The sequence below is a fragment of the Macaca nemestrina genome, chromosome 4, assembly GCF_043159975.1.
Source record: "Macaca nemestrina isolate mMacNem1 chromosome 4, mMacNem.hap1, whole genome shotgun sequence".
NCBI classification, from domain to species: Eukaryota; Metazoa; Chordata; class Mammalia; order Primates; family Cercopithecidae; genus Macaca; species Macaca nemestrina.
In genome coordinates this window covers 50,972,101-50,993,526 of record NC_092128.1, presented here as the reverse complement: position 1 = coordinate 50,993,526, position 21,426 = coordinate 50,972,101, and the positions used below count along the sequence as shown (strand labels likewise).

The window sequence follows — 21,426 nt, the reverse complement described above, 5'->3', positions numbered from 1 at the left end:
GGGCTAATTTACCTACCTCCAGGGCTGTTAAGTATGGAATGAGCATAGTGATGTGGCAGGAGCTTAGTGAACCCTTAGTAAATGGTGACTGTTAAAATCACAAGGCCTATCATGACACAGCCTCTGTGTACATTTCTAGCCTTCTCTACTGTTGTTCACAAGCCTAACAAACAAGCACTCCGACGTCCATGTTCACTGTTGTTCTCTCAACCCAGTCTGCTTTCTCCACTTTCTACTTGGTTCCTATCCTCCTTGTGGCCTGGATAACACCTACTTATTCCTGGAGACTCCACTAAAATGTCAACCATTAGAACTGCACTGTCAAAAACAGCAGCCACTAGTCAAATGTGGCTACTTACATTCAAATTAAGATTAATGAATATTAAAAATCCAGTTCCTCAGTCACACTGTCCACAATTCGAGTGCCCAACAGCCACGTGGGGCTGGCTAGTGGTTACTGTGTTGGGACAACACAGAATGGAACATTTCCATCATCACAGAACGTTCTATTGGATAGAGTTTCTCTAGAGGAAAATGTCTTTGTTAACCCTCTCCTAAAGAACTCATGTGTACTTTTATAAGCGTACTCATCACTTCCTATAATGAGTGTTAATTCTTTCACTCGATAAATTGTGAGCTTTTTGAAGTACCACTTAAATTCATATGAATTTGCTAAACGAACTGTGGAATAATTAGTTAACAAGCCTTTTTAAAAATCAAAGTCAAGTAACAACAGATGCTGGCGAGGCTGTAGAGAAATAGGAACACTCTGACACTATTGATGGGAATGTAAATTAGTTCAACCATTGTGCAAGATAGTGTGATGGTTCCTCAAAGACCTAAAACCAGAAATCCCAGCAATCCCATTATTGGGTATATACCTGAAGAAATAGAAATCATTCTATTATAAAGATGCATGAATGTGTATGTTCGTTGCAGCTCTATTCACAATAGGAAGGAGATGGAATCAACCTAAGTGTCCATCAGTGATAGACTGGATAAAGAAAATGTGGTACATATACACCATAGATACACCATGGAATACTATGCAGCCATAAAAAGGAATGAGTTCATGTCCTTTGCAGGGACATGGATGGAGCTGGAAGCCATTATCCTCAGTAAACTAATGCAGGAACAGAAAACCAAACACCACATGTAAGTGGGAGCTGAACAATGAGAACACATGGACAAAAGGAGGTAAACAATACACACTGGGGCCTGTCAGGGGTGGAGGGAGGAAGAGCATCAAAATGAATAGCTAATGCATATAGGGCTTAATACCTAGGTGATGGGTTGATAGGTGCAGCAAACCACCATGACACACATTTACCTAAGTAAAAAACCTGCACATCCTGCACATGTACTGCAGAACTTAAAATAACATTTGAATTTTTTAAAAAACTTTTTGAAAAGTTTTCAAGTTTTCTTAATTGTCTGGTGGCTCAGACCCATGAGGAAAGAGTGCCTGATATCTCTGCTCTCAGAACCTGGTCCTGAGTGGTTTTGTCTAGTTTTGCTTCCTATTCCGTTTCTCAAACCATTCTAATCCTTAACCCATTCAGGCAAGCCACACCCTCCACCACGTGACCAGGATTTCTTGACATCCAAGAAAGGGCATTAAACAATATGGCTTCTGAGAAAACATCTAATATCAGACAAGTCATTGAATATAAAAGTTCATCTCTGTACTCACAGTGCCAGAGTCAGTGCCTGGCCCACAGTAAATACCTAATGAATACTTATCAAAAAAAATGAATGGGGTGTTATTTTATCAGGGACTATAATCTTAGGCAGGAATGAGGTACAAGAGGAGAGATGTTGGAAAGGAGGGAGAGCCGATATGGAGGAGTACTGAGTTGGCGAGTGTGACTTATTGTTCAATCCACAGACCACACTCCCAAGAAGGTGGATAAATGGCAGCTCGGAACCAGCCCTGCGATGGAGTGGGGAAGCGAGAAGAACTTACTCCCAGGATGTGCTTGGTCTAGGATTCACCCCCTTGCACCTCTGGGTGTGCATTCCAGAGCGTGGGCATTAGTGGAGTCTGCAGTGATGTCAACATGGGAGCACTGGGTGGGAGATGAGAGGGGTACTGGTGTGAAATTGGCTGGGGCCCACACAGAGCTGGAACAAGAGATGGGGAGGCCGAGGCTGTGGAGCGGTGCACAAACAGGTGTTGGGCACAATGTATATAAATTAACCTTTTAAATTATCTACCATCATGGGCAGGACTTGAGAACAGAAGATAGGCTATTTGGGGAAGGTTTATGATGTGGGGTGTTCTCATATTCAATTCCTGGCAAGGTTCTAGGTACACTGGAAGTATGAATAAAAATCAACTGGTTGATTGCATAGAGGCATCTGAGCAGTCCAGTATGGTACTAGCTACTAGGTTCCTAAAGGGGGACAGTGATGGAGGGGAAGTGAATGTGGGGACATAAGGAGAACTGGTGGACAGAAAGGGGCTGAAAACAAACTTAATCCACTTTATAATTTTGTCTGGGTCCAAGCTGACTTGGAAATATTCCCTATGTCCTCTCCTTTGTTCTGAAAGCACCCAGTACCCCTTCCAAAGTTTCTTCTTTAATAAGATTTCCCAATCGTTATAAAACCCACTTAAAACACAGGTAAAGGTTGTGCTCCTAAGGATCAATAAACTCGACTTTCCACTAGATTTTCCTAAAGCCGAAGCACTGCTCTCTCTGTTTTCAGCATATATCACCACCACCTAAGTTAGGTCTGTTGTCCTGTAACTAGACAGTATAACTCTATTTTGCTCCACACATTGTCTACAGCTGACAGGTATCATTTGGAGAATAAAATTAGCAAATGTTATTGCTGTGTCTATTTTATTAATCAACAGATTTTTAGCAAATTTTGGTTTTATCTCCATGAATCATAGACTTGAAAGGCCAAAGACACTCCAAGGAATTCTTTATTTTAGCATCTTCTTTCCAGGCAAAAAGACAGGGCATATCCATTAGAGTTGTTGTATTGGACCCCTTGTGTGTACCACTTCAAAATCCTCTCAGTTGCTTCTCTTATTTCAGCCACAGCTGTAGAGACCTGTTTTCCTGGAGGCTTTGAGCAGCTTGGCACAGGTGGCCTCAGTGGCCTCACCTTGACCCTCATGGGGATCTCTTGCTTCCTGCCTTAGGCATCTCTAATCTTTGGTTAATATTTCTAGAAATCCACTCTGCACTCAAGCATAACCCAGCAGTGCAGGGGAGTTAGTGTTGTGAGGGCCACTCTAGACAAATGAAGATCTGGAGTCAGTGGATAAAAGCACTCCATTTCATCCCCTGGCAGACAGTTCTGAAACACTTCATAAACCCTTTCACCAGTCCACTGGGATCAAACAGCCAATGCAACGACGCAGGGTTGTGTTGGCTCCTCCCCTGTCTGTCTTCCACTCCCCCTTTCTGCATTTCTGCTCCTGAGGATCACATTTCCAAACAAGCTACTTATGCACAAGCCCCCAAATGCTGAGCCAGAGACTAAGGCTTGTGTATAAGTAGTCTCTGGCTCAGCTTTTGGGGAACCCTAGACTAACACAAGTGGTTGGCAGCATTAGATTGGGTTTGCAAAATCTCATACCCTGGATTCATGCTCCAAGAGTGCGTCACCCATGATTGACCCCTTGATGCTCCCACCACCTCCCATACAGAAGGGCTCCTCAGCTACGGTGATATGGGGTGGGGTGTGTGTGTGTGTGTGTGTGTGTGTGTGTGTGTGTGTGTGTGTGTTTGATGTGTCTATTTTTTCCAAGGCTGAAATAGGAAACAGGAAAAAAAGAGACATTCCCTGAGAACTTTTGTGCCTACCCTTGTTTTGGTTCTCTCACTTGTCTCCTTTATAGAAGGAGGACACAGATTTAGAGAGGTCAGATAACTCATCCAAGACCACCCAGCAAGAATTTAAACTAGAATTTGAACCCAGTCCTGTGGATTCAAAGTCCATAATCTTTCTACAGCATGGGAACAACAGACAAGTCATTATTACTATAAGTCTTGAGCATCCTTTTTCTTCCACACATATTTCCTGAAGATCTATAGGACACACTTTATATAAGGCATGACTTGTAGATGTGCAGTTTCACTCTTTTCTGGGGTCATTTCTTCTCAGGTCTCTGCATTTGGTCCTCCTCCATCTCCTTTAGAAAACAAGGTGCTGAGCTGCTTTTCCTGGCTCATTTCAACTCTCAGTTTAAAAAGTCTTCTGCTTTGTTGGCTAGATTTTCCCCTTTTCTTCCTCCACTGGCTCACGTACTTTCACCACGAAGCCCCTTGGCTTATCTTTTAATTCTCCTTTGCCTCATTAGAAGCATAACTACAGACTCCCTTGGTGCGAATTCCTTCATTCTAGGCAAAAGTGCAGAACCTACCACGTGGAGAAGCATTTCCCAGACATCTTCAATGTCTCTTCAAGCTTGGCTACCAGCTTGACTTGGGGGAATGCATAGGAAGGAAGGTGAACATCATAAACCCATGGAGACGACCAACACAACCCTCAGCTACCAAGCTGCTTGGTTAGCGTGAGGGTCTCGTCTCTATGGCCCCCACAGGAACCAGGTGGATGCCCTGTGGCAGAAAACCCCCAATTTCATCTCAGGCTCTAGATTCCAGGAGGAATAACCAAATCATATTATCTGATCTGTCTGCTTTATTTCACTGCGTTCATGAAGCACCTTCACAGAAAATAATTTCATTACTTTCCTTGCCTATTGTTTTTTCTTTTTGTTCAGAAATGAGAACTGATGTTTTTTCCCTCCAAGTGTGGGATGAGAATAACACTAACTCCAAAGGTTAGAAAGAAAGAAATCCTCTGTGCATGAATGACACAAATAGTCGGGCCTCTTCGCTAACAGGTGCAAAGGGCCATAAGAGCCAATTACAGTGTATGGCCCTAACTCTGAGCTTCCGCATCAGGAGGTGCTGAAACAGCGCCTGCCTGCTTCCTGCCAGCGCCATCTGGCAGGTGCTGGTGTGGCTCAGTCACGGGCCAGGCTGTATAATTGCCTCAAATCATGGGGTGCTTCTCTGAAACCCTTACCCCTACCACGAGCACAACTGTCACATAGAAACCACTTAGGAAGCTAGAAGTCATTCATCTGACCCACTCCACCGAGCCTGGCTCACCGGCTTATGGGATGACTTAATCAGAAAGCTTATTTTCATGTTGGGTGGGTGCCACCAGCAAGGAACACATGTTAGACAGCTGAAAGTGACCTGGGCCAGGCCTCATACCAGCCCGGCAATCTGAAGAGTTCTTGAACTTCATTTACCCTATTATACACTCAAGTCTTCCTGCATTCAGTCTTTCCATATTGCATTGCCTGCTGTTTTTAAAACATACCATAATATTACTACTATGTTTAATACTATGTATATGAAAATATAATATGGCTTAGCATCTTTGTTTCTTTTTTATTTTTTGAGATGGAGTCTCACTCTGGCTGGAGCGCAGTGGTGCAGTCTTGGCTCACTGCAACCTCCGTCTCCCCAGTTCAAGCGATTCTCCTGCCTCAGCCGCGCAAGTAGCTGGTATTACAGGTGCTGCCACCACACCCAGCTAATTTTTGTATTTTTAGTAGAGATGGGGTTTCACCATGTTGGCCACACTAGTCTTGAATTCCTGACCTCAAATGATCTGCCCGCTTTGACCTCCCAAAGTGCTGGGACTACAGGCATTAGCCTCCGTGCCTGGCCTGCATCTTCTTTTCTACTTCCTGTGTAAAGCCCTCTTTTCATTTATCTAGGAAGACATATTTAATGCTGCATTATTTTATTTTTAATTATGCTTATATTCTTTATAAGCTGAGTTACATGTTTTCTTGGCTCAATCAAAAAAGATACTGCACAACTTGGACTATGGGGAAATCACAAGGACCTTAAGGTCACTGGGTCTCACCGACAACACAGGTTATTCTTCTACCTTTCCTTAAAATGAGCACTCTAAAAATGGTCCAGCAAACTGGAATTTCAGAAACATCTTCATGCTCCATACCAATTGATACAATATTTATCTTAACTGGCATCAATCATTTATACAACATCTATCTTTATTAGTCTCCTAATGGCAACCTATTGCTTCCTGTGGGCCTCTTGGTAGTTAAGACTAAAAACAAAGACAATTTCTCTGTTCCTGTAATAAACACATAATAACTCTCTTTCCCTGGGCTGTCCTCTCCTAACCAGAAATCAGAGCCTGTATCCAGTCTTATTAATTGACCTGGTTGAGTTTCTAGGTTTCTAATTCTATGAGTTTTGGGGGAAAGAAAAAGTTACTCTCTTTTTAAGGTATAAGGAAAACACAACAATCTCAATACCTCCTCTTTCCTCCAACAGCAGATGAATAATAGAGGTCTCCAACTGGACAGAAAATGAATGCTGTCCTTACATTTGTGTAAGAGGAGCCGAGACATCTGGATGTGAAGCCCCATCAAGTGCTCCCGGGGGCAATGGCGGCACCTGTGGAACCTCCAGCAGCTCATAGAGCCCCACCTTCTGAAAGATGTTAAGAGCTGAGTGTGCAGCAGCCATGGCTCATACAGGGCTTCGGGAGACAGAACCACATTTAGAAAGTAAATCTGTGTGACAATACCCAGGGCACATTCCCAGCTGTCCCTGCCTTTATTGTTTGTAGGGCCCTGGTGCTTTGCAGTTCTCCTGGATCCTGTATAAACCCTGGAGCTTTCAGATATAGGCTAATGGAATATCCTTGCCCCTGGGGGAAGGCTATACTGGTGTCCTCACCCTTGACTTCACGGTGATGGTGGCTCACCTTGTAGATGGATCCCAATGTCCCTGTGAGACATAGATGATTTCATAGCACAGCTTTGTTGGGGCCTATCCCGATCTGACCCAGTTTAACAGTGGGTAGAGTCCTCCATGCCTTTCTCCATCACTTCCTAGCAACCAGTTTCACACCTGAACTCTATTTTATGCTTTCCAAATTACACATGAAAATTTGGCTTCCTTCTGGAAACTCCTAAAGTGCAAAACACTCATGTTTTTAACTGTTCCCTTCCTATTATAATAGTCACCATATATTAAGCACTTACTGTGTGCCAGGCTGTCTGTGCCAAGATATTTGCAAACATTAGCTTACTTTATCATTACAGGAGTTCTCTGAGATATTATTATTAACATGTAATGGCTTGTTAATACAAAGTTTCACAGATGCTTCCAGAATTCACAAAAAACTGTACACAGTGTCTTTAAGAATTAGCTGGCACATTTGTATCCTGATGAAAGCATTCTCTTTTAATCATGCCCTTCTTATTTGCCATACCTTTTACAATAAAATATACCATTGATGTTTAGCTAAATGAAAGCTGAAGAAGAAAACTGGTAAATGAAAAAGTCAGTGGTCATGAAAGTGCTAGAAATATTCAGCAATTTGAATAGCTCTGAACTGTGTAAAGCATTTGAAATATTCCTTCCCCCTACCTATGAAGTGATTTTCATTGTTTTTCATAAATTTTTCTTTTTCATAGTATTAATGTATTGTATGTATTTTCAAATATTTTCTCATATATAAAAAGTGCCATTCCACAGTGTTCTTTGTAAGCTTTCCCTCACCTCATTGTTTTGGATGAGGCTTTATGCTTCTCAAAGCAGTAAGGTAACAGATAACACAGAAGGCATGTGCTGGCACTCCTATTCAGGTTGGCATGGCCTCAACTATTTTGAGTCAAATTTCTGTCTAGTCTAGCAGGACCATTCCCTAAAGTTGTATCTACACTAGGAAGGCAGATATGAAGAAATGCTGCTATCCTACCCATCAGAATAATGTAGGCTTTGGGGTCCTGGGCTGGTAAAGCCTGGGTATGATGGCTAAATTGAGCTGTTCTTACCCGGATGAGGCTTATGGTCATCTGCTCTGTCTCCAAAGGTAATGGGTCACTGCACATGAGGTTGACTACACTGCACACGCATGTGTGTTCTCTAAGTAAATTTAAATGATGTTTTTTGGGGGGGGAATCTGAGCTCAAAGAGATATAGTTCAAATCAGATCCAGTGTCTTTTCTGTCTCTAGGTGCCCAAAATTGTCAGAAAGAGACAATCTCTTACCTTCTGAGAAATATCAATCATTCCCTATGACTCACACCAGCTTCTATATTTAGAACTGGGTCTCCTGCCATCTGACCCAGGCCACAGATGAATGGGTCTCTGGCCATCTGATCCATACGCCACACTTCAGGCTATGTTATCCCTAAGCCCACCACATCCACTAAGGATTGAGGACAAAGGAAAAAGAAAGGGCCATCATCTTTATGTGTCTTTTAAAGGACATTCCTGTCAGTAAGCATAAAGAGTCTAAGATTTTGCCTCACTTACAAACTAACATGTTAGCCTATTACAGTTTTATAGAGCAGAGGACAGAAATCTACTAGGTCAAAGACAAAGACTTTATTCCATATAGCAATAGCAGTAGCCAGAATATCAGTAATTTCTGGAACTGGTTCCTAAGACTCCAATTATTCCAACACGGTGTTATAAAGAGGGCCGCATGACACCCACACACACAGCAGACTGCATTACATGACAGAAAACTCTGAGCTTAGGGAACCAGAATCTTTTATAATAAGCAGTAAGCATCCCTTCATGCTCTAGAAGGAGACACTTTCTCTATCACTTAAGGCTACTTATTATACAAATGTTATTTAAAAAAGCAGCTCTGGAACAAAAGGCAACCAGTGCCTCTGCTTGCAAGATGTGTGATAGAACTATAGAGAATTTTCTCCCAAGAATCCTTTGATTTTGCTGTTGCCAGCTATAGCAAAAAGGCACACTGTGGCTTTATAATATAACAATTGCTCCCTCAATAGGCAACCGCACACTTTCAGTCAGGGTTCTTGGGCACTTGGCTTTGGGCCCTAAGAATCCCCTGGTTTCCAAAGAGAATGTAAATATGAATAATGATGTTTGATTACATGTGTCTGTATAAAGGTATTCCACTTTGAAAAGTAACATAGGAAAAAACAAAAACCCCCAAAAGGCCCACTTAAAATTTCACACATATTTTAAAGGTAAATGGTTTTATTCCTTATGCTTTATTTGAATTGGAACACTGCATTTAAATTTTAGCATGTTCAGGTTCTTTAGAAAGGAAAGATACGTTTACATATAATCCCAGACAGAATATAAGAAAGACTCATCAAAAGAGAATTCTAATTCCAGTCAAGTGACCCTCTTTCTACAAATTGTTAATTAAAAGCTCGAGGGTAAAATAGGACAAAAAATCCATTTATTCATTTTCAGATACAGCTCAGTTCTTCCATGGTATAACATTATTTTCCCTAGGGCAGTTATTATATTCATACATAGGAACTACTTTAACAAAAATATTACCTGTTTAACTAGAAATCTATACAGATAATTAAATTCCTGCTATTTCACACAGCTGCCTCCAGTCTTATGGAATAAATGAGTACACATCAGGATTTTTAAACATTGAAGCTTATATTTAGCCATTTTCTCATTAATATCTTGGATAAGTAAAATTCATTTACACAGCATTTCTTCCCTTTTAAAGAGCAATGTTTCCTGTTTACTCTGCACTTTTAAAGTGTAAACACAACATTCTTGCCATAAGAGATAAAAATATATTCTCTTCAAAAAAGTGCTTTTACATGAATAAAAAGGAAGTGTATTCAATTTTGTAGAATCACCACAAACAGAACTTAAAAATCACACTAGAAATAGATGCTAACAGAAAGCTGTGAGTTTCCCTGCAGACAGGAAAAGAAGCAGTGGATGTTCCAAGACTGGGGATCCTGTCAATGGCTGGGTCTGCTCAGTCGTGTGCAGTGCTGTGAAAGGGCTACATCAGAAATTCCTTAGTAAAAGAGTAAGTGAGAGTCAGAATCTAAAGGCTATGCCTGCCTTGGCAGCACATAAGCGGACGCCTCAACTGTGCAGAGATGGTTGGCATAGCCTCTGTGCAAGAGAAACACAAGCCCACAAAGTATTCCATGCTTCTGAAAGTGCCTAAAAGATGTGGGTGATGGTGTCCACAATTCCCACCATCTCTTGGCTATTTCAGAGCGAAGAAATGAGGGAGGGTGGGGAAGAGGACATGCAATGAGCAAGTCTTTTGTTTTTAAAACATATCACCACATTCTCTATAGGATTGTTCAAAAGTGTTAGTGTAAATTTAGTAAAAATGTTGAGGAAAGAAACGCTGATGGCAGCCTGGTAAATTCAGTCATGTGAAATCCAGCTCCTATGAATGGTTCAATACCTGAAACTGTATAGAGGCATCTTCATTACTCTTCTTACACACACAGCACTTTGTGCCAGGCGCTGCTCTCCTGCTTTACAAATATTAACTTCTTTTAATCCTCATAACAACCTTATCAAGTACTATTATTATCCTCGCTTTACAGAAAAGGAAACTGAGGCACAATATATGCAGGTTGTCCACAGTCATACAACTGATAAGTAGCGGAACCAGGACTTGAGCCTGGGAAGTATGGCTTTGGACTGGGACTACAGGGAGCAAATGAGGCATTTACCTCAGATGCAAAGGCCAGGGAGGCACTCAAAACTCGAATCATGTCTTAGTGCTGTATTTGAAAGAAAAAAAAAAAAGAAAAACTCAACAGTAATGCAAAATAGCCATTTGAACAAGATAACAAAAGTTTAAATAAAGACAGGATTGGCACTGCTGATTTTTCCCTTTTGTCTCCGGTTTCAATATGACTTGGCAAGGCACTGCTTTAGAGTATGTTTTATCTTCTAGGGCATAAAACCTCCTTTTTAAACATTTTCATAGCTCTTCTTCATAGCTCTGATTTCACTTTGTAATTGTACAAATACAGTGAGTTTGTTTGGTGACTGTCTCTTCTCCCTCTAGATGTAAACTTTATGAGACCAGGGGTCGGTCTGTCTTGGGTCACCTTTCATCCAAGTCATGAAGAAGGAAGGGTCTTACTGGCAGGGAAAGGATAGGTGATGGGGAAGGGGTCCAGGTGTCCTAAGAAGGTAGGGACATGCCCCCTACAGGTTACACACTCGCATATGACACAATTCTATAAAACTGGAGGAACACACTAAAAAGGTAATGAATACAAAGCTAGATAAAACTGTAATGAGTTATATGCTTGAATAATAAACTCCATTAATCAGTCAGGTAAATAATCAAATGCCTACATGCCCAAATCACAAAAGAAATGGGGTTCAAAGCAAGTTAGAATTTCTTTCAAAACTAAAAATATGATACAGATCCTATTTCATCCTGTAGCTATGGGACCCAGCTTTTATCACTTTTAGGAAGAGCAAGGAGTAAATGAAATTTTCTAGCCACATAAAAGGTTTTGGAAGTGCTGGAAATCTTAGCAAAGCTTCCCTAGACAGTAACCATACTGTACTTACACACTTATCTAATCTTACAGTGCAAAGGAACATTGGTTCTTTCCTTTGTGTTCATTAGAGTTCAAAATGTTTCAGCAGATACAGCTTCCATTATCTTCACAACCTATCATGAGCTTGGAAAATAACAGCTTTCCCTATTTCATAAATCACTCTTATTCCTATTTTGTGAGGAGTCATTTGGTTGGTTACTTGAAGGACCATCAAATTGGAAAAGGCAACATGATAAAAGCAATAATATGAGACTCAAAAATAATTCAATAGGAAAGCCAATCATTGTTTCCAGTACATTCTGGATTCTGAGTTGGAACTGGGCTTTAGGGTTTGTCATAAGAAAACCTGGTGATGCCTTTGCATGGTCCTTCAGAGAGAGAAAAGACCAAGCATTCCCCTTCAAGGTTCCCTTCATGTGGAGGCTTAATAATAATTAATTCACTTAATAATTCACAGATAGGGAGTGGGTTTCACAGTTAAATCTGAAATTTAAAAGGGCTACTTATGCTGAATTTCTGCTACTGAGACTTTAAATAGCCAGGTTAACAGAGTAACAGACTTTTTCTTTAAGATGAGCACCTCTGAGCACACAAATAACTATACTAATTCAAGATCAAGAAGTGGTCTACACTTACGTCCATAGCAATGGCATTATTCACAAGAGATGCAAGGTAGAAACAATCCAAGTATCCATCAAAGAATGAATGGATAAGTAAACTGTGGTATATGGTTTCCACATACAATGGAAAATTATTCAGCCTTAAAAAGGAAGAAAATTCTGACATTGAGGACATTACGCCAAGTGAAATAAGCCAGTCAGAGAGGGACAAATATTGTATGATTCCATTTATATGAGTTACCTAGAATAGTCAAATACTGGAGACAGAAAGAATGGTGCTTGCCAGGGGCTGGGAGAAAGAATGGACAGTTCAGAGTCACTATAAATGGGTCTAGAGTTTTGGCTGGGGAAGAGAAAAAGTTCTGTAGATAGGTGGTGGTGATGCTGGCACAAGGCGAATATACTTAATGCTACAGAACTATACATTTAAGTGTTCCAGCTCTTTCGGAATTTGTCTAGCAGGTTTTCTGCTTTTCATTAGAAAACCCCCCACACAAAGAAAAATTAAAAATAAATAAAAATGAGAGCTCTACTTAAAAATGGTTAAAATGATAAATTTTATGTTATGTATATTTTACCACAGTAAAGATCAAACAACTGCCAGCAAGAAGCAGACTTTTAAAAATTACTGTTTCCAAATGTAACATAAGACATATACTTAAAGATTTACATCTCCATACTTTCAGTAACAGGCAAATATGCTAGAAAAGAGGCTCTTAAAAGGAAAAAATAGTCTTCTTCTAGGACACGATGGATGATATTTGTTCAAAACACACTCCTACACTGTGCCCACACTTTCTCTTCCATTTACGAAAGTATATTAGAACCTAACAAAGTGGCCAGGCACAGTGGCTCATGTCTGTAATCCCAGCACTTTGGGAGGCTGACGAGGGCAGATCACTTGAGATCAGGAGTTTGAGACCAGTCTGTCCAACGTGGTGAAATCCCATCTCTACTAAAAATACAAAATTAGCCAGGCGTGGTGGCACATACCTGTAATCCCAACTACTTGGGAGGCCGAGGCAGGAGAACTGCTTGAACCTGGAAGGCAGAGGTTGCAGTGAGCTAAGATTGTGCCATTGCACTCCAGCCCGGGCGACAACAGTGAGATTCCATGTCAAAAAAAAAAAAAAAAAAGAAGAACCTAACAAAGTGACAGTGAGATTACCACAGGGAAACTTGAAATTCTTACCCATTTACTTTTTGATTAAGTAATTTACAAACTCTGGTATTTTATTACTGTTAAAACTTCTTGGAAGACAACTCACACTGATCCTGGCATAACACATGCTGAAAACTGTTGGGCTGAGGTCACATGGAGCATAAACTAGCAAGCAAAATTTAGCATAAACATAAATCACTTCAGAGAGTTCAGCCACGCTAGCTGAACAAGTGAAGTGATTGATTTTATCCCCTCAAGTAAGACTTATGAGCAAAAAGGGAAAAAGCTAAAAATGTCTTGGTACTAATTTTAACTGTATGTAATGGAAATCTCATTTCCTATTCTAAATCTATAATTCTGATCTTATCAATCATCTCAGAACAGAGTAACATATCTGGATCTAAAATTACTCAAGAAGGCATTTATCCCCTCCTGTGAGTATTATTTTCTTGAAGAGGGAATGTCACCACCGTTTTTAAAGTACCACATGGTCTTGTATGAAGTCCAGTAGGAATCAAAGTTGTATATTGAGTAGAATTTCTTTATTCATATTCCAATTTTTGTAAAAGATGAGACCCACATTATCCGCCATTAATTTAAGTAAAAACGACAGCTACTATTGGGGCAGTAACTGCTCTTTGCTGAACACACACACTCCTAAAGTAGGGGTTAGTGCAGGCTCACCATCATTTTTCTAAAAGCTCTGAAAAATGCAAGTTTTAGCAACAAACCTGACCAGTTGACATTCTTTATTTATCCCACTAAGTGTAAATATTTGTATGTTTTACTGAAGAGTTACTAATATGTTTGATCATAGGGTACTGTTCTAGACCCCATTGGAGGTGTTACACAACATTTATATATATTTATACATATTTTTATATATTTATATACACAGCACCCCATTTTTAGAATTTTGATTTTAGAAAGGTAATATATATATGTTTTATATATCATTTTGATTATATATATATTTATATATAATGTTATCTTTCTAAAATCAAAATACTAAAAATAATCCTGAATTCTATGTTTTTCTTTTTTTTTATTATTATTATACTTTAAGTTTTAGGGTACATGTGCACAATGTACAGGTTTGTTACATAGGTATATATGTGCCATTTTGGTTTGCTGCACCCATCAACTCGTCATATAAGTATTTCTCCTAATGCTATTCCTCTCCCAGTCCCCCACCTGCCAACAGGCCCTTCCTGTGTCCATGTGTTCTCATTGTTCAACTCCCACTTATGAGTGAGAACATGTGGTGTGTGGTTTTCTGTCCTTGTGATATTTTGCTGAGAATGATGGTTTCCAGCTTCATCCATGTCCCTGCAAAGGACATGAACTCATCCTTTTTTATGGTTGCATAGTATTCCATGGTATATATGTGTCACATTTTCTTTATCCAGTCTATTATTGATGGGCATTTAAGTTGGTTCCAAGTCTTTGCTATTGTGAATAGTGTTGCAATAAACATACGTGTGCATATGTCTTTATAGTAGCATGATTTATAATCCTTTGGGTATATACCCAGTAATGGGATGGCTGGGTCAAATGGTATTTCTAGTTCTAGATCATTGAGGAATCACCACACTGTCTTCCACAATGGTTGAACTAATTTACACTCCCACCAACAGTGTAAAAGCATTCCTATTTCTCCACATCCTTTCCAGCATCTGTTGTTTCCTGACTTTTTAATGATCACCCTTCTAACTGGTGTGAGATGGTATCTCATTGTGGTTTTGATTTGCATTTCTCTGATGACCAGTGATGATGAGCATTTTTTCATGTATCTGTTGGCTGCATAAATGTCTTCTTTTGAAAAGTGTCCATTCATATCCTTTGCCCACTTTTTATGTGTTTTTTTCTTGTAAATTTGTTTAAGATCTTTGTAGATTCTGGATATTAGCCCTTTGTCAGATGGATAGATTGAAAAAATTCTCTCCCGTTCTGTAGGTTGCCTGTTCATTCTGACGATAGTTCATTTTGCTGTGCAAAAGCTCTTTAGTTTAATTAGATCCCATTTGTCTATTTTAGCTTTTGTTGCCATTGCTTTTGGTGTTTTAGTTATGAAGTATTTGCCCATGCCTATGTCCTAAATGGTATTGCCTAGGCTCTCTTCTGGGGTTTTTATGGTTTTAGGTCTTATATTTAAGTCTTTAATCCATCTTCAGTTAATTTTTGTCTAAGGTGTAAGAAAGGGATCCAGTTTCAACTTCTACATATGGCTAGCCAGTTTTCCCAGCACCATTTATTAAATAGGGAATCCTTTCCCCATTTCTTGTTTTTGTCAGGTTTGTCAAAGATTAGATGGTTGTAGATGTGTGGTGTTATTTCTGAGGCCTCTGTTCTGTTCCATTGGTCTATATATCTGTTTTGACACCAGTACCATGCTGTTTCGGTTACTGTAGCCTTGTAGTGTAGTTTGAAGTCAGGTAGCATGATGCCTCCAGCTTTGTTCTTTTTGCTTAGGATTGTCTTGGCTATGCGGGCTCTTTTTTCATTCCATATAAAATTTAAAGAAGTTTTTTCCAATTCTGTGAAGAAAGCCAGTGGTAGTTTGATAGGGGTAGCACTGAATCTACAAATTACCTTGGGCAGTATGGCCGTTTTCACAATATTGATTCTTCCTATCCATGAGCATGGAATGTTCTTCCATTTGTTTGTGTCCTCATTTATTTTGTTGAGGAGTGGTTTGTAGTTCTCCTTGAAGAGGTCCTTCATCTCCTTTGTAAGTTGGATTCCTAGGTATTTTATTCTCTTTGTAGCAATTGTGAATGGGAGTTTACTCAAGATTTGGCTCTCTGTTTGTCTGTTATTGGTGTATAGGAATGCTTGTGATTTTTGCACATTGATTTTGTATCCTGAGACTTTGCTGAAGTTGCTTATCAGCATAAGGAGATTTTGGGCTCAGATGATGAGGTTTTCTAAATATACAATCATGTCATCTGCAAACAGGGACAATTTGACTTCCTCTTTTCCTAATTGAATACCCTTTATTTCTTTATCTTGCTTAATTGTCCTGGCCAGAACCTCCAATACCATTTTCAATAGGAGTGGCAAGAGAGGGCATCCTTGTCTTGTGTGGTTTTCAAAGGGAATGCTTCCAGTTTTTGCCCATTCAGTATGATATTAGCTGTGGGTTTTTCATAAATAGCTCTTATTATTTTGAGATACGTTCCATCAATATCTCATTTATTTAAAGTTTTTAGCATGAAAGGCTGTTGAATATTGTTGAAGGCCTTTTCTGCATCTATTGAGATAAACATGTGGTTTTTATAATTGGTTCTGTTTATGTGATGGATTACGTTTATTGTTTTGCATATGTTGAACCAGTCCTGCATCCCAGGGATGAACCCAACTTGATTGTGGTGGATAAGCTTTTTGATGTGCTGCTGGATTCGGTTTGCCAGTATTTTATTGAGAGATTTTCACATCAATGTTCATCAGGGAAATTGGCCTAAAAGTCTTTTTTGCTGTGTCTCTGCCAGGCTTTGGTATTAGGATGATGCTGGCCTCATAAAATGAGTTAGGGAGGATTCCCTCTTTTTCTATTGATCAGAATAGCGTTGGAAGGAATGGTATCAGCTCCTCTTTGTACCTCTGGTAGAATTCAGCTGGGAATCTGTCTTGTCCTGGACTTTTTTTGGTTGGTAGGCTATTAATTATTGCCTCAATTTCAGAACCTGTTATTGGTCTATTGAGAGATTCAAATTCTTCCTGGTTTAGTCTTGAAAGGGTGTATTTCTCCAGGAACTTATCCATTTCTTCCAGGTTTTCTAGTTTATTTGCATAGAGGTGTTTATCGTATTCTCTAATGGTAGTGTGTATTTCTGTGGGATTGGTGGTGATATCCCCTTTATCATTTTATATTGCATCTATTTGATTCTTCTCTCTTTTCTTCTTTATTAATCTGGCTAGTGGTCTATTTTGTTAATCTTTCCAAAAAAACAGCTCCTGGATTCATTGATTTTTTGAAGGGTTTTTCGTGTCTCTAACGCCTTCAGTTCTGCTCTGATCCTAGTTATTTCTTGTTTTCTGCTAGCTTTGGAATTTGTTTGCTGTTGCTTCTCTAGTTCTTTTAACTGTGATGTTAGGGTGTCAATTTCTGATCTTTCCCACTTTGTCCTGTGGACATTTAGTGCTATAAATTTCCCCCTAAACACTGCTTTAGCGGTGTCCCAGAGATTCTGGTAAGTTGTGTCTTTGTTCTCATTGGTTTCAAAGAACATCTCTATTTCTGCCTTAATTTTGTTATTTACCCAGTCGTCATTCAGGAGCAGGTTGATCAGTTTCCCTGTAGCTGTGTGGTTTTGAGTGAGTTTCTCAATCTTGAGTTCTAATTTGATTGCAGTGTGGTCTGATAGACTGTTATGATTTCTGTTCTTTTGCATTTGGTGAGGAGTGTTTTACTTCCAATTATGTGGTCAATTTTAGAATAAGTGTGACGTGGTGCTGGAAAGAATGTATATTCTGTTGATTTGGGGTGGAGAGTTCTGAAGATGTCTATTAGGTCTGCTTGGTTAAGAGCTGAGTTCAAGTCCTAAATATCCTTGATAATTTTCTGTCTCGTTGATCTGTCTAATATTGACAGTGGGGTGTTAAAGTCTCCTGTTATTATTTTGTGGGAGTCTAAATCTCTTTGTAGGTCTCTAAGAACTTGCTTTATGAATCTGGGTGCTCCTGTATTGGGTACATATATATTTAGGACAGTTAGCTCTTCTTGTTGCATTGATCCCTTTACCATTATGTAATGGCCTTCTTTGTCTCTTTTGATCTTTGTTGGTTTAAAGTCTGTTTTATCAGAGACTAAGATTGTAGCCCCTGCTGTTTTTTGCTTTCCATTTGCTTGGTAGGTCTTCCTCCATCCCTTTATTTTGAGCCTATGTGTGTCTTTGCACATGAGATGGGGTCTCCTGAATACAGCACAACAATGGGTCTTGACTCTTTATCTAATTTGCCGGTCTGTGTCTTTTAATTTGGGCATTTAGCCCATTTACATTTAACGTTAATATTGTTATGTGTGAATTTGACCCTGTCATTATGGTGCTAGCTGATTATTTCATCTGTTAATTGATGCAGTTTCTTCATAGCATTGATGGTCTTTACAATTTGGCATGTTTTTGCAGTGGCTGGTACTGGTTGTTCCTTTCCATGTTTACTGCTTCCTTCATGAGCTCTTGGAAGGCAGGCCTGGTGGTGAAAAAATCCCTCAGCATTTGCTTGTCTGTAAAGGATTGTATTTCTCCTTCACTTATGAAGCTTAGTTTGGCTGGATATGAAATTCTGGGTTGAAAATTCTTTTCTTTAAGAATGTTGAATATTGGCTCCACTTTCTTCTGGCTTGTAGGGTTTCTGGAGAGAGATCCGCTGTTTGTCTGATGGGCTTCCCTTTGTGGGTAACCTGACCTTTCTCTCTGGGTGCCCTTAACATTTTTTCCTTCATTTCAACCTTGGTGAATCTCATGATTATGTGTGTTGGGGTTACTCTTCTTGAGGGGTATCTTTGTGATGTTCTCTGTATTTCCTGAATTTGAATGTTAGCCTGCCTTGCTAGGCTGGGGAAGTTTTCCTGGATAATATCCTGAAGAGTATTTTCTAACTTGGTTCTATTCTCCCTGTCACTTTCAGGTACACCAATCAAATGTAGATTTAGTCTTTTCACATAATCCCATATTTCTTGGAGGCTTTTAATCTTGTCTTCTCACTTTCATTAATTTGATCTTCAATCACTGATATCCATTCTTTTGCTTGATCAAATCGGCTACTGAAGCTTGTGTATGCTTCTCAAAGTTCTTGTACTGTGGTTTTCAGCTCCATCAGGTCATTTAAGCTCTTCTCTATGCTGGTTATTCTAGTTAGCCATTCATCTAAGCTTTTTTTCAAGGTTTTTAGCTTCTTTGCAATGGGTTAGAACATGCTTCTTTAGCTCGGAGAAGTTTGTTATTACTGACCTTCTGAAGCCTACTTCTGTCAACTCGTCAAACTCATTCTTTGTCCAGTTTTGTTCCCTTGCTGGCAAGGAGTTGTGTTCCTTTGGAGGAGAAGAGGCGTCCTGGTTTTTGGAATCTTCAGCCTTTCTGTTCTGGTTTCTCCCCATCTTTGTGGTTTTATCTACCTTTGGTCTTTGATGTTGGTGACCTACAGATGGGGTTTTGGTGTGGATGTCCTTTTGGTTGATGTTGATGCTATTCTTTCCTGTTTGCTAGTTTTCCCTCTAACAGGCCCCTCAGCTGCAGTTTGCTGGAGGTCCACTCCAGACCCTGTTTGCCTGGGTATCACCAGTGGAGGCTGCAGAACAGCAAGTATTGTTGCCTGATCCTTCCTCTGGAAGCTTCGTCCCAGAGGGGCACCCACTTGTATGAGGTGTCTGCCGGCCTCTACTGGGAGGTGTCTCCCAGACAGGCTACACAGGGGTCAGGGACCCACTTGAGGAGGCAGTCTGTCCATTATCAGATCTCGAACGCCATGCTGGGAGAACCACTGCTCTCTTCAGAGCTGTCAGGCTGGGATGTTTAAGTCTGCAGAAGCCATCTGCTCCCTTTTGTTCAGATATGCCCTGCCCCAGATGTGGCATCTAGAGAGGCAGTAAGCCTTGCTGAGCTTCAGTGGGCGCCACCCAGTTCAAACTTCCCTGCCATTATGTTTACATGGTTAGCATAGAACTGCCTACTCAAGCCTCAGCAATGGCGGATGACCCTCCCCCAACCAAGCTCCAGCATCCCAGGTTGATCTCAGAGTGCTGTGCTAGCAGTGAGCAAGGCTTCATGTGCATGGAATCCGCCACGCCAGGAGGTAATCTCCTGGTCTCCTGGTTGTGAAGACCATGTGAAAAGCACAGTGTTTGGGCAGGAGTGTACCATTCCTCCAGGTACAGTCACTCACGGCTTCCCTTGGCTAGGAAAGGGAAATCCCCCAACCCCTTGCACTTCCTGGGTGAGGCAACGTCCCACCCTGCTTTGGCTGGCCTTCCATGGGCTGCATCCACTGTCCAACCAGTCCCAGTGAAATGAACCAGGTACCTCAGCTGGAAATGCAGAATGCAGAAATCACCCGTCTTCTGCGTCGATCTCGCTGGGAGCTGTAGACCAGATCTGTTCCTATTTGGCCATCTTGGAAGCGACTCCAATAATCCTGAATTCTAAAACTCTTCTTCCAGAAAAGGAACAATGAACTGGGACTCCCATTTTACAGATGAAAAAACTGAGGCTTGAAGAGTGGCAGTGAATTACCAAGGCCCATATAGAAAGTAAGAGGCCAAGCCACTGAAAGAAGGTTGTCTGCTTAGAAGGCATCTTTCCATTATACCACGCAACAGAGAAAACACACCCAGATAAAGACTATATGGTAAGAGATGAGCTATTTGGTGTTAATCTGAGTGGGTTTCCTGGCCTAAGTGTAACATGACTAAAATCACTGGAAAGTCTGATTACATGAATGTGATATCGGCACATTTTTCCTTGACATTAGTAATAGTTTTATCAATTTTATTTCCTTTGTTTTTATATCCTGTTGATGAAAATATTTGACATTTTTACATAGTCACAAATCTAACAGAGTCCTGTTTTGTGTTTCATAATTGTTGTAGTTTGTTTTATGTGCCTTTAAACACTGATATTCTCAAAGTACAAAATATATACATAAATATAGAAAAATATATATTTTCTGTCTGGAAGTTTGGGAATTGGGGAGATTTATGCCTTCACCCACAGTGTGACTTATGCAACCCCGTTTGTTTGTTTGTTTGTTTGTTTTGAGACAGGATCTCGCCCTGTCACCCAGGCTGGAGTGCAGTGGTGCGATAATATCTCACTGTAGCTTTGACCTCCCTCCTTCCCCCATCTCCCCTGCCCTCCCAACCCACCCCACCCCTGGGCTCAAAGAATCCTCTCACCTCAGCCTCTCAAGTAGCTGGCACTACAGCCATGTGCCACCACAGCCAACTAAATTTTTGTTTCCAATTTTTGGTAGAAGGCTCACTATGTTGCCCAGGCCAGTCTCAAACTCCTGAGCAAGTGATCCTCCCATCTCAGCCGCCTAAAGTGCTGAGACTACAGGCATGAGCCACCATGCCCAGCCTGCAACACCATCTTTACGCTGCTTAAAGGAGGAGAGTATTACTTATAATTTAACAGCTAAACAAATGTGGGCAGAGTGTTTTAAAGAGGAGTCTGAGCATCAATGCAGAATGGACACTGGTGTCCCACATGTTCAGCTGCACACTCCGCTTCAGCAGCCCAGTCCAACATTCACCATCAAAAACAAGTCTTAGG

At 40.4% G+C, this 21,426-nt stretch overlaps 1 protein-coding gene and 1 non-coding gene across 51 annotated transcripts in view; one reads left to right on the top strand and one right to left on the bottom strand.

Annotated features, from left to right (window-relative positions):
- LOC105475296 (neuronal cell adhesion molecule) overlaps positions 1-21,426 on the bottom strand; it is a 304,974-nt gene that overhangs the window by 110,148 nt on the left and 173,400 nt on the right. The window lies entirely within an intron of this gene.
- On the top strand, positions 12,420-12,481 carry LOC112425566 (U7 small nuclear RNA). Its single transcript, XR_003016686.2, has one exon. It is a non-coding gene; the product is annotated as a U7 small nuclear RNA (small nuclear RNA).